This window comes from Malania oleifera, chromosome 11 (assembly GCF_029873635.1).
Source record: "Malania oleifera isolate guangnan ecotype guangnan chromosome 11, ASM2987363v1, whole genome shotgun sequence".
NCBI lineage: Eukaryota > Viridiplantae > Streptophyta > Magnoliopsida > Santalales > Ximeniaceae > Malania > Malania oleifera.
In genome coordinates this window covers 39,340,339-39,354,318 of record NC_080427.1, presented here as the reverse complement: position 1 = coordinate 39,354,318, position 13,980 = coordinate 39,340,339, and positions in this window count along the sequence as shown.

The following is a 13,980-nucleotide window of genomic DNA, read 5'->3' as shown; positions in this document are numbered from 1 at the left end:
CTGATGCCTGTGATGCTCACCCGGTCCCTGGTTCAAAAACCCTAGTTTAATTAATTAATCCCAAATAAACTACTATTTCCACATTTTATCAACTTATAAACCTTAAATAAACTTATAAAAACCCAAAACTGAGAATCTAGACCCTTACCTCAACTTAGGAGCATTTCTTGAAATATCTAGTTTAGAAAATTGATCCGCTAGATGTGTAGAGAATCTTCCCTAGAACACCGTGGCGACCTCCATTCGTCGATTCAGGCTGAATCCAGGCCAGAATCTTAGAGAGAAGGGAGAAGAATTGTTTAGAGAGAAAAAAACTAAAGGAAAATTATTTTCCTTCGCAAAGAAGCTACCCCAAACCTTCTTATACTCGACCTTACCATGTGGACTCGTCGACGAGAAGATAAGACTCGTCGACGAACCACTGAAGAACACTCATCGACAAGGCTGTGAGTTCGTCGACGAGTTTCAGAACAGCCAGAACCCTCTCGGTTAATCCTCGTTTACGAGACATACTTGCTCGTCGATGAGAAAATCTTGCTCGTCGACGAACACCTGCTTATTATCCCCTTTTAAATTTCTTTTTCTCCCCTCTTTCTTTATTCCTTATTTATCTTTTTCATCTATTATTTTTTTTTCTAATTATTTTATCATTAAAATTTTTCAGGTCATTACAGATATAGTATAGTATCATTTAGTACAATCTAATCTTGTCCCTTGACGACTCATGAAGCTAAAGCAGCTACTTTCGAAGTAACAGAAAGAAAAGCAACCACTGGAGTGGGAGAGTCAGAGTCGAAAAGAGGATTCCTCACTTCTTTCTCTCATTCAAAATCGTCCACACACCAAATTTTACCTCTTAATTCATAATTTTAGGAAAATTTTTACTTTAAGATACGTTTACCTTACGGAACATAAATTTTGCATCCTTCGCTAAAATCTTTGCCAAAAAAAATCATTAAATAGTCTATCAAGCCTTAGGGGTGTACTCAGTTTAGTTCGGTTAAGTTATGGGCAAAACCAAAAATTGCGGTTTTGAACTTCCCAAACCGAAATCAAAATTGAACCGAATGTGTCATTCCATGGGGATCTGAATATTCTACGGTCCAGTTATGTTTTTTTTGTTTTTTTTGGTTTTTAACCGATTTTCAAAATATTTAATATTTATTTTTCATAAGGCAGAGTCGGCGAGAGAGAGGCAAAGTCGGTGTCACTGCATCGGCGAGAGTGAGGCAGAGTCGGTGTCAAAGAGAGAGCAGATCCGCAAGAGGAGCAATGAACTGAAATCTCATATTCCAAATCTGAAATCAAGAAATGAAACCCTAGTCCCTGACTCCCCAGTCCCCAACCCATATATATTTAGTAATTATGTTAATTTATATATCTTTTTTAATTATTTAAATCGATTTTTGGTTCTTTCGGTTTGGTTATATGTAGAAATATAAATCGAAACTAAAATCGAAAATCTTTTTTTTTTCTTCTGAAAATTGAAGTCAAAACCGAAACCGATGACCGAAAAACCAAATTGCTTATGATTTCAGTCCGGTTTTGATCCAATTTTTTATTTTTCAGTAATTTTTGTACACCCATACCTAGCCTCGTCAATTTTATTGCTATGTGTAATTAAGTAAGAAAAAATATTTCTTAAAACAAAATAAATGCAAAAGCAAATACCTCAAGAGATATTAAAGCCTTAAAGCACATGGTTTACTTTAATAAATTAATGTTTACTTCTATACTCGTGCATTGCACTTGCCACAAGAAAACATGGAACCCTTCACATGCTTAACTTACCTTAATTAGTGTCAATCCTTACATCAATTTTTTTTTTTAAAAAAAAAATCCGTAATGCCTATAAATGGATAGCCACAAAATTTTTTATTCTAGTTTTTTTGCCCTTTAATTATTTCCTAATTGTGGATGAGATTTGCACCCCAAAAGGACCCCGTGAACTCTTAATTAATCAATCTAATTAATTAATAAATTGATTAATTTATTAATTAATTGATTAATTAATAGTACATTATATATTTATTTGATGTTTACTACCTTGATAACTCGAGGTGTGAAGTTTCTTCGGTGTAGTGTTCAAATATTGAGTACATCATCACTAGTTAATTGATAATTTCTACTAACAAAACTATACAACCCAATAAATAAATAAAACTAGTGACATGTTCGGTTCAGTCTCTTAAGAAATATCCAAGTAATTAAAATTTAACATTTTCATGTTGAAAATTTTGTGTTTAAATTTTCAGATTGCAGGAATAGGTACGAGATAGGAATGAATTATATTTTGTTTTGTAGTTCAAACTCAAACCCAGTATAAGTTTTCAGTCGACCAAGAAAAAGTGATGTGCTCAATAAATGAACGCACCAAACATGTCTGAAAATAAGACTTAGTCATAGTAGTTTTAGTGCATGAGTTTAATCAAATGTGTGATAATTTGTCGTTAGAATTAGGATTTAACTAATTAATGTCAACTCAAGTCTCTTCTTTGGGCCATGGGACCACAGTTTGGACTTTAGAAAAAAAAGGAGTTCGCATCACATGCAATAAGGTGTCTTCACATTCTATTATCAAATCTTTATCAATAGTACTCCCTCCCTTTCAATTTTCTTAACTCCTAGGGTTAGGCAAAGGGGACCCTTTTCTTTGTACTTTTATTTTTTTGTGCTAATGCACTATTCCTTCTCTTTCTTAGGTCTCTTTCTTAGGGCTAATTTCAATTCTATACTTTATTCTTTAGGGGTGACATCCCCAAATTACTTGATATTAGCGGATGATATTTATATTTTTGGAAAAAAATATTTCTTCTCCCAAAAACTTATAAACTTTCAAAAAATTTTCTACAAAATCTTACGTGTTCGTTAAGTTGAGAATCTAGAAAAATATATAGAGATTCTCATAAATTGGCATTAGAATGAGAACTGGTTGTACTCTATTATCAAAGATATATCATATGTTCTCTTCCAAACTTCACGATTGGAGGCGAAAATTCTCATCCCTTGGTAAGATAAGCAAATCTTCTCAAATGCCCCCCTCCAAATCATGCCATGAAATGAATACTTACTTTTGAGAAGAGTATAAAGTCATGTTTTTTAAATAAATAAAAAAATTAGTGGAGAGTTATAAAATGGGCATATATACATTTCTATTCCAAACTTTTTTATTTTTATCTTTACCAACTTTAAATCTGAAACTCTCAATATAAAAGTTATAATTCTTGGCAGGACAATTCCTAGCATGTGGGGGAGCTGCATTTGATTAGCAAGGATTATTTATGTTGAGAAAAAGACAAAAGTCGCATTTGGGAAAATGAAATCAGACCTTTAATTGGGATTTAGATGGATTTAGATAAAATTTAATATAATTTTATATTACATTTTGTCCGAATCTATACAACCTCAAATTTAGGTCATCTCTGAAATATAAGAAAAGGATTTGAATTTTTGACAAATTGAAATTTTTAGCAAAATTTTGCAACTCAAGCAAGCCTTGAGAATTCTATCTCCACTATAATTTTTCTTCTGTTGTAATTTTTTCTTAGAAGTATTTTCTAACTGATAATAGAGGCATGTTCACCCTAAAGTAAACTCTTTTTGGGGATAGAAGAGTGTTTGTCTTATATTAAAACAGTAGTAGTGATGTGTTCAATGCAATCTCTTTAGAAATATTCGATCAATTAAAACTTAACACTTTCATGCTAAAATTGTGAGACTTTAGGAGTGGGTATGGGACAGGAAATGAATTGTCTTCCATTTTTTCATTCAAACTCAATATGAGTTTTTAGTCGACCAAAAAAAAAAGTGATATGTCCAGTAAATGAATGCATTAAATTTGTCTGAAAGTAAGTCTTAGTCATGGTGCATCAAATTTGTCTGAAAGCAAGTCTTAGTCATGGTAGTTTGAATGTATGAGTTTAATCAAACGTGTAATAGTTTGTTGTTAGAATTAGGCGTTTAACTAATTAATATCAACTCAATCTCTTCTTTGGGCCATGGGACCAAGACTTTTAAAAAGTAGTTCACATCACATGCAATAAGGTGTCTTCACATTTTCTTATCAAATCTTTATCAATAGTCCTCCCTCCCCTTCAATTTTCTTACTAGGCAAAGGGTACCATTTTCCTTGTATTTTCATTTTTTGTGCTAATGCTTTCTTAGGGCAAATTCCAATTCTATGCTTTATTCTTTAGGGATGATATCCCCAAAAACTTGATATTGGCAAATGATGTTTATATTTTTTTAAAAAATATATGTATTATTTTTTAGTCCTATAAATTTATGCACTTTCAAGGAATTTTATACAAAATCTTATGTGTTTATTAAGTTAAGAATCAAGAAAAATATTTGGACATTCTCATAATTGGCATCAAAATGAGAATCGCACCGTAATCTATTCTTAAAAATATATTCTTTTTCAAACTTCACGATAGGAAGCAAAAATTCTCATCCCTTGCTAAGATAAGCGAATCTTCTCGAATGCCTCCCCCAAATCATGCCATTTCTTTCTGCAAAGAGTTTAAAGTCACTTTTTTTTTTCTTTTTTTATTCATCAAAGAGTTACACAATGGGTAGATTCCCATTTCTATTCCACACTTTTTTTTTTTTTTGTCTTTACCAACATTTAAATCTAAAACTTACAATATGAAAGTTATAGTTCCTGGCAGAACGATTCCAAGCATGTGGAGACGTTTCATTTGGTTAGTAGGAATAATTTATGTTGAGTTGTATTTGGGAGTACGAATTTAGCCTTAGATTGGGATTTGAATAAAATTTAATATAATTTTATATTACATTTTGTCAGAATCTACACAATTCCAAATTTAAGTCATCTTTTGAATATAAAAAAACGGTTTGAATTTTTGACAAATTGAAATTTGCAACAAGACATTGCTAGCCAAACAAACCTCGAGAATTCTATCTCAGGTACAATTTTTCTCTATTGTAATTTTTTCAGACAAGTACTTTCTAATTGACGATAAGAGGCATGAAGAGTGCTTGTTTTATATTAAATTTTTTTAGTTTGCAAGAAACAAGGCGGAAAAAATAATTATTGTGTAATATAATAATTAAAAATAATGTTATTATTAACTAACATAAAAATGATATAAATAAATTATTATACTATAAGAATTGAAAATAGTCACTCTTCATCTATTTCTCATTTAGAATAATATAAACTTTTGCACGTTAAAAATTAACTACCAAATGATACTGTACTTTCTTATGTATGCTATAATATTCTTAAGATTATTTTATTCTGACCTTATTCCATGTGAATAGAGAAACATATTCTATGTTTAAAAAAAGCTATATAAATTTAGCTACTTCAACGATGATGACAACAACAACAATAATAACAATAAGTAGTATTTTCAATTTTTTACCTTTTTACTGCGCTATACACAAAATTCAAGGAAATTTTTTTTTTTTCCAAGACAAGGTTCATATAGTCTATTATTATAAGAAAAACATTTTCTATAACAACAAAGTCAAGCCTTAAGTTCCATTAAGTGGGGTCGATTATATGAATCTTTTTTTTGCCAATTTATGCAATCATGGACTATTTATTTTGATAGATTCAAGACTATTAAATTCTTATTCTCTATCTTTTTTCAAGTTATTTTAGGTCTACTCTTACTCCTTTTACTGCCCTCACAGTAACATAAAAATTGAATTATTGCATCATTGAATATGTTTATATGGAAAGGGAAAACACCTTTATCTATTTTATATTAAAAGCTTTTCCATTTCAAGTTATAAGAAGTCCCCTTGTTCCTTAAATTTTTCTAAGCAAAACTTTGGTAGATATTAATCTATATAAACAAAATTTGAGTATAGAATAAATTTTGAAACTTTTGGGGCATTTTCTTACAAAATTTTATTGACTAAATAAAATATATTATAGTTTGAACATAGAATTTCTAGAGTCAACTTTCAAGGAAGCATATGTAGAATTTGAAAAATTAGATTTATTATTTATTATTTATTATTATAATAGATAATCAAAATAAACCTTGTTCCTAAAAAATAGAATGCTAATTTTATGTACCACTAATTTTATATATAGGCCAAATTTTTTGAAAAATAGAAGCATTGCACTTCCACATAAATATTAAGGTAATTTATGTTGAGCATAGATTTCAGGTTTTAGATTTAGATTTGAATAGATTTGAACAAATTTTAATAAAATTTTGTATTACATCTTACCCAAATCAAATACAACTCCAAATCCAAAACCTCTTCAAACATATGATTAGCCATTTGAATCCATTGATCAATTTTAGAGGTTGCCCACGTAAGTTTTTTTTAGGATAAGAAAATTTTTTGATGCCCCATTTGGAACTTGAAAAATATGAGAATATAATTTCTCATATTTGGTTATCAAGGAAATTGAAAAAGAAAACAAGAAATATACCAAATTAATGAACAAAATTTTGGTTTTATACACCATTTTGGTTTAACATTCCTTAATTTTTAATCATAAGAATAAACTTTCATTTTTAATATTATTTGATACGAAGAGAGAAATACAATAAAAATAAATAAATTTTCTTCTCATTTTTCTTTTTTTTTTCCGACCAAAATTCCTTATCCAAATTGACCCTAAAAGAAATTTGCTCCAAACCTTTCTGCTAATGAACTTCTCCATAACTATCACCTCAATACCAGGCTCGCCGACTCTTAAAGCTGACCTTTTAGAAGCTTTTGACTTTATAGAGTGGGACACATTATTAAAACTCGGAAAAGAATTAGCCCTCCTCCTATGCTCATAAATTTGGATCAAAGAGTGCATTTGCATGAAATATTTTTGATATTTTTTTTTCTTAATATTTTTTCAGTTTCAAATGGAGTCTAAATATTTCGAGATAGATTTATACAAAACTCCCACAAAGCAAATTACCTAAACTATCCAAACCCTAACTCTGCATTCACACCCTCACGCAAACGAGAAAGATCAAATCTTTTGGCTCACTTTGGAGGAGAGAGAGCTCACCACTAGATCCAAAGGTTGAGGTCAATTTAATAGTACTAAATTGATCATTGGAAATGAAGAAAGATACATGATTAGTGGTCCCTCGGCTCATAAATTTAATGGCTTAAATAGCCAAGTCAATGTGCCCATTTCTCATTTATCCTTTTTAAAAAATGATGGCGACGGATGCTGGATGATGCTTTCTCATTACAAAAGGAGAAGGTAGGGGTGTTTGTGTGGAGGGAAACAGGGACACGTGAGAAGGGATTTGTCCCACTGCCCTTTGCTGCTTGTGTCCATATCTGTCATCTTCTTCACCAGGGCCAAGGGCAGCCTCCTTGGGTTTTCTTCAAAAAGCACTCAAAAGGTTTCTATCTTAAGCAAAGATCTCTTGGGCTTTTGTGAGTTAGGAGAATGGAATGGAAAATGCTTTTGTTTTTCAAGCAAGAGGGAGAGGGGGAGGGGGAGCGGGAGGGGGAGATTAGGGTTTAAGCAAGGGTTTTTATGTATTTTGTGGGGTTGTAGTAGATTAATGTTGTTCTTAATTGTTAGTTGTTGCCCTAGAGTGTGGTAACTTAAGTAATTTTGGGTTGTTAATAACTTTAGATAAAAGGAGAATCTTTGGGATGTTTGTTTCCGATTTAAGATTACAGGGTCAAATCGTATGTATTTCTTCATTAATATTATAACTTGGTAAAGACAATCATGGAACACGTTCAAAGTTCACAAAAATTTAATTGTAGCAAAGACTTTAAGTTGAGTCTCTCTTAATTAAGCAAAAAAAAAAAAAAAACAATTCTAATTGAATACATAGTTCTGCTATGATTTGAGTTTGTTGGGAAATAACTAACTTGTGAAATTCTATAAATAAATTAAAAAAAGTTGAAGGAAAATGTATGCTCATTCTCAAGTTTTAAATTGTTTCATTTCAATCAAAATGATTATATCATTTTATTTTTTTTTTATCTTGAAATGATACACATGTTTTTTTAGATTGTGTTTGGGAGTATGAATTGTAAATCTAGAATTTAATTTGTGTTGTTTAGATACTGTTAACCCGTCCCAGCCCGAGAGTATATAGAGTCAGAGGGGGGTGAATGGACTTTTTTCGCGTATTTCGATTTTCTTTACAAAATAAAATCTCTTAGTAAGATTGCAAGCAATTTAAATCACAATATATAAAATAAATCAAGCACAAGACATAAGTTTAAGAGCATGGGGAGAGAAAGCTTAACACCAAAGTTTTAACGTGGTTCGGCACCAAGCCTACGTCCATGCCTTAACACCAAGTCAAGGATTTCACAATCCACTATGAGTACTCCTTCACCGGCAGAGCAAGCCTTACAACTCGGGTACCAAACACTACACTTGGGAACAAATCCCTACACGCTCACAAAAAACCTTCCCCAATAACGGTTCACAAAGAACCTATTGCAAGAAGATGAAATACAAATGATGCTCCTTTAATTTGAGCTGATACAAAACAATCCTCACACTACTCTCTTCAAGGAATGGTTCAAACAAGATTAGAAAACAAGAGAGTTTGAGCACTTATGAATGAATTACAAAGATGCAAAGTGCTTAGGTTTTGTATAAAATGATATTTTTCACTATAAGCTTGTATAAATCACCAAAACCATGCTAAACAAGTCTATAGACTTGTATTTATAGCCAAAAACCCTTACTAACCGTTAACTAGCCATTGGGAGCAATTTCCAAACAAAACTAGTTGTTTTCTAACCGTTGGGATGCTGTCACATTCCCAAACCATCGATGGTTTTTCTGGGCTTTCTGAAACAGTCGACGGTTTTCTACATACGTCGACAATTACCCAAAATCAAAAAAAGTCATCAGCACAAAAGTTGTGGAATTTTTTCTTAACTTTTCATAGACACCAAGATCGTCCTATTTGGACTTTTCTAACAAAAGTTATGCCCTAAATATCGAAAAGTGTTCAGGATTCGAGGCTGCACTACATTAAATGACAATTGCTCGGTTTTTCCTTGTCAAAAAGCATTTTTATGACTTAAAACATTCTTGGACTAAAGTATATGAAATATTTTAAGTCTAATAAAGTTTAATACTTATCCAAATGAGTTTCGTCTTGAATATAAGATATCTTGTTAATAAAAACACATTTGAAAATTCATTATGATATATTATATACTTGTATATCCTTTAATGAAAATATTGTAGTGACCCGAAAAATAATAGTATTTAAATAATAAGAGAGAGAGAAATAGAAACAGAAACAGAAGGAGACCGTAGACTTCGTCGACGACATTGCATTTTGGAGAATATAATAAATTTGAGGGACTGCCAGGACTCATCGACAAATACAGGGCTTCATCGACGAGTGCATAAGGAAATTCGTAGACGAATACAGGACTTCGTCAACCAGTGCATAAGGAAATTCGTCAATGAGAAAATACCGAGAGACGGTTTTGGGCTGCTCTGAATTTCATCGACGAATACAAGGTCTCGTCGACGAATTTAATGAATGACTTGTCGACGAGGTGACGTGTCTCGTCGACGAATCTGACCCTATAAATAGCTAAAAATCATATTTTTATCCATTTGTCACGCCCCCCTCTCTCTCCCCCTCTCTCTCTCTCTCTCTCTCTCTCTCTCTCTCTCTCTCTCTCTCTCTCTCTCTCTCTCTCTACAACTCTCTCTCCCTTCTCTCTTCGATTTCGGCCCCGCCAGTCGCCGGATCGATGATCCGAAGCCGCCACGACGCTCCTGGGGAAGTTCTCTACAAGTCTGCCGAAGCGGATCATTGGGAAAACGAAGTTGGATTTCATCCCAAATTCAGGGTAAGGCCTTTTAGCCTATTTTTGGCCTTATGATAGTTATAGGAAATGATCTAGGCGAAGAAATACTGATATTCTATTCTGGAAAATATTATTTTCAGGGTGTTTTGTAGGAGGCCCTACAGGTGTTAGGCTAGTATCCCATAGGGGCTTTCCAGTAGTTAGGTAAGGAAAATATACTATGCTAGGTATTTTTAAAATATTATATAGTTTATTAAATGATGAAAATTATGTATTACAATATCGTGTGGCTTTTGAATATGAATATTGTACGAATATATATATATATATATATCCTATGATACTTCAGCATTCTGATTTTACGATATTTCAGTACCATGATTTTACAAATCTCAGTACCATGATTACACGAATATAAGTATTATGATTATGTAGTTTCAATATTATGATTATGCAGTTTCAACGTTATGATTGTACAGTTCTCAGTATTACGACATATGAATTACAGTATAGTTATGCAGCATCATGGTTATTACAATTATTTTAAAATCATGGTAATTCAGATAGTTGTATATAGAAATATATTATATAGTATCAGACCCTGTTGGACTTGCAGCTATAGAGTACGGTACCGTTGCTACAGATATTATGTTACTTTATGAGTGCAACCACCTATTTAGATAATACGTGGTAAGGTCGATCACCTAGGCCCTTAAAGGGGTTAGGCTCCCCATCCAGATATAGGTTGAGGAGGGCAGATCGACCGATGGAGTATAGTGATTTATTCCTGGTTGGCCAGCCAGGGTAAATCCCGCCTAAGGGCCGCACAACCCTGTCATGAGGGGGTAAGTCATGACACACAGATAGTCACAAGGAAGATTTTTAGTTACTATTACGTATGTACAAATTTATAGAAACAAGGAATATACCTGTGTATAATAGAAGTATTTTAATTAGTAACCTACGATACTGTTATGTTAAGCAACATGGAAGGGGGGTGTATTTTATCACTTGTACTTTATTTATATACTCAGTTATACATGTTTATTTGAAAACAAATTTTCATAATATAGTAGCTCATTTGCCACTCACTAGTAATAGCATATTTCTTCTTACTGAGCGTTGACTCATCCCAGTGTTGAAACATTTTTCAGGTGATCCATGTAGGCGAGCAGACCAGGCTCACAGATAGAGGGGCTTCTGTACTACCTTGCTAGTAGAGAGTGAGTACATTTTGGGAGTATTTTTGTATACCCTAGCTAGTTAAGAGTATTTTAGGAACAGATGTATGTATATATTTTGAAAAACATGTAGTACTCTGGTATTATGTGGTATTGGTTTTTGTATTGTGTATATATTTTCATATGGTTATGTCTATGTGATTTATGCTTCTCGTTGCTTAGGTTCATGGTTGGGTTTATCCCAGTATGGTATCAGAGTATATAGATTATCATAGTATATAAAAAAAAAAATCAGTTTATTAAGCAGGTCGTTACAGATATACTTTACTTTCTTTGAACCCTTAGGACATAAGATTCATTTTGATAAAACTAGAACTAAGTATGAAGATGCTCAAAATATCAAGATGTTTGAAAACTTGTCCCTTTGAAAAACATGTTTGAGTTTAGGATTCTTTTGACAAACTCTTTGAGTTAACTTTGAAAACCATGTATGTGAGTTTGTTGACTTAGGTGAAATCTTATAAACTCATGTGTCCTAGTATGCATGTGCAATTGCTCAACTCTTGCTTAGAAATCATGCAAGAAACAAAACCAGTAAAAGTTACAAAATAGACTACCTCAAACACACACTCATTACATAAAATACAACATTAAGCTTCCTTTGGTGTGCTTAGGTCCTTCCAAGTGAGTGTCCTTTTGATCTTTCCTTTTCAACATCAATTTGGTTCGATCTTTGCCTTTGATCCAGTACTTCATGAATTCGTCATTGGAACATGTACTCAACATGATCTGTAAAGATGGAATGCACTAAGAACAACATATAGGTTAATATCATCAAAACATATAAACCATCATTATGTAGCCCCCAAGGCTAACAATCTCCCCTTTTTTGATGATGTAGAACCTATTACTATTTTACTTAATCTTTGCATTTGTGTTTATACTTAATATAGCTTAACATGCAAAGATTATCTAACCTAGAACCACTAATGGATTGTTATCATCAAAACAAGACAATTAAGGTCACGTAGCCTTTAAGGCTAACAGACACAATTCTATAAAATTTAATTTCCATCTTAACCAAATTCAACAAATCTATATCGAAGGTCTCAATATCTTATTTTCATCCATTTACAATTTGGCCTATGACAAATATGCCTATGATAGTAAGCACCTCCAAACCTCATATTAGGGGTTCTTTTGGAACATTCCCTAATGAATGTGGAAGATTGGGAATCTAATCAAATTACAAGCTTCTGCAACTTTCTCTACAACTTCTAGCACCATAATGGTACTATTCTTTGAATCGAAACCTTTGTTGAGAAGTCAGTCTTTACTATTAAATCCTTCGGGAATTCTTTCTTTTGGAGTCAAACATCTTCAATTTTCCTTGGACTTAGATTTGGAAGCCAATAGCGCCCCCCCCCCCCCCCCCCCCCCCCCCCCCCCCCCCCCCCAAAAAAATAAAAAAGCTACTTTTCTTGCTTGAGAGGTAGCACACTATAAGATGTTGACCTTGAATAATTTGCAAAGAATGGGTCTATTAGTCGCCAACAGATGTTCCTTTTGCATGGCTAATGCAAAATTAATAGAGCACATCCTCCTTCGTTGCACTTGGGCCAAGAATCTTTGGAATATGGCATTAATTGACTATGATTGGACAACGGTAGGTTATTGCTAACCCTATAAGAGGAGAACTCTTGGCCTGAAAAGGAATTTGGGCAACAAAAGAGAAGAGAAAGGCTATGTCCCTCATTCCCCCTTGCATTTTCTGGTGTGTTTTGGAAAGAGAGGAATAGGAGAGTGTTTAAAAATTCAATCTCAACACTCTAGATCAGCAAAGAGCACTACTTTACTACAGTCAATAGTTGGCAGTTTGGGCCTTTTGTTAATGATTATAATGTAATCTTCGATATTTATGGCACCCTTCAAGGTGCTTGACTTTCTGTATTACGAGCTAACATTCCCTTGATGCCTTTGCAATAAATTTTTCTTTATTTATACATATAAAAAATCTAAATCCAAGGTCTAACTCCTCTTAAGCATGGACTAATAACTATATAAAATCAGATTGGATTGTACTAGCCATACTGGCTAATATTCAAAGTTTGAGTAATTATTTTTTTTCTTCATTGAACAAGTTGAATGTAGAACTAAAAGATTTTTATCAAAACTTATTGTAACATTTATTCTAATTTTATTTTTGAGGATTATAGGATCGCATTTGCCTTAAGAAAAGTCCATACATTTTGGCATTAATGGGTTAATTTGCAACTTCTAGAAGCAAGAGACTAGCTTTGGGAATAGGCATTGGCTCATCCAACCATGGGTTAGTTGCTAATCAAGTTAGACTTCACTTGATCATTCAAATCATTTTCTAGTTGACTTGGAGACACTATTCATCATTCAAATCATTTTCTAGTTGACTTGGATACACTACTCAAATTAATCAGTTATATTCATGCCTCTCTGAATTAAAGAGGGTCAATTTTCATCAAGGTTGGCCCTACAACCACATCAACAATCATTAGATTATTTACGTAGTCACAAAACTTTCAAAACCAGCATTATCCCATTATTCATAGACTCCTGTTTCACCCAATATTATTCTCATATTTCTTTTCTCATTGGCACACTTTTATATCTACTCACCATTGTTTAAAATTGTACATTTCTTTTCAATCTCTTCATCTTAATCATAGGTTTAGCCTAACGTGTGTTCTATAACATGAATGTGATGTCCAATAATTCAAGTGATTCTTTTTAGAACAATTTGAATGTCATTGGGTAAATGTTTATATTTTAAACAATCTATTTCAATTAGTCATTGGTTTATTAGTTTTGAATAAGTTGGTTAAGTTAGTTTTAGAGTCTTAGGGTTTGATTTTGTTGTCCCCAAGTCTCAAGGTTGGAACCACGATATTCTTCCACCATAAGTAAGGGATTTTTTAATAAAAATAAGAGGTGTCGCCCTCTTTTTCAAAAAAATAATAATAATAATAATAAAACAATTCTCACAACCATGCTTCAAATGATGGCAAAAATG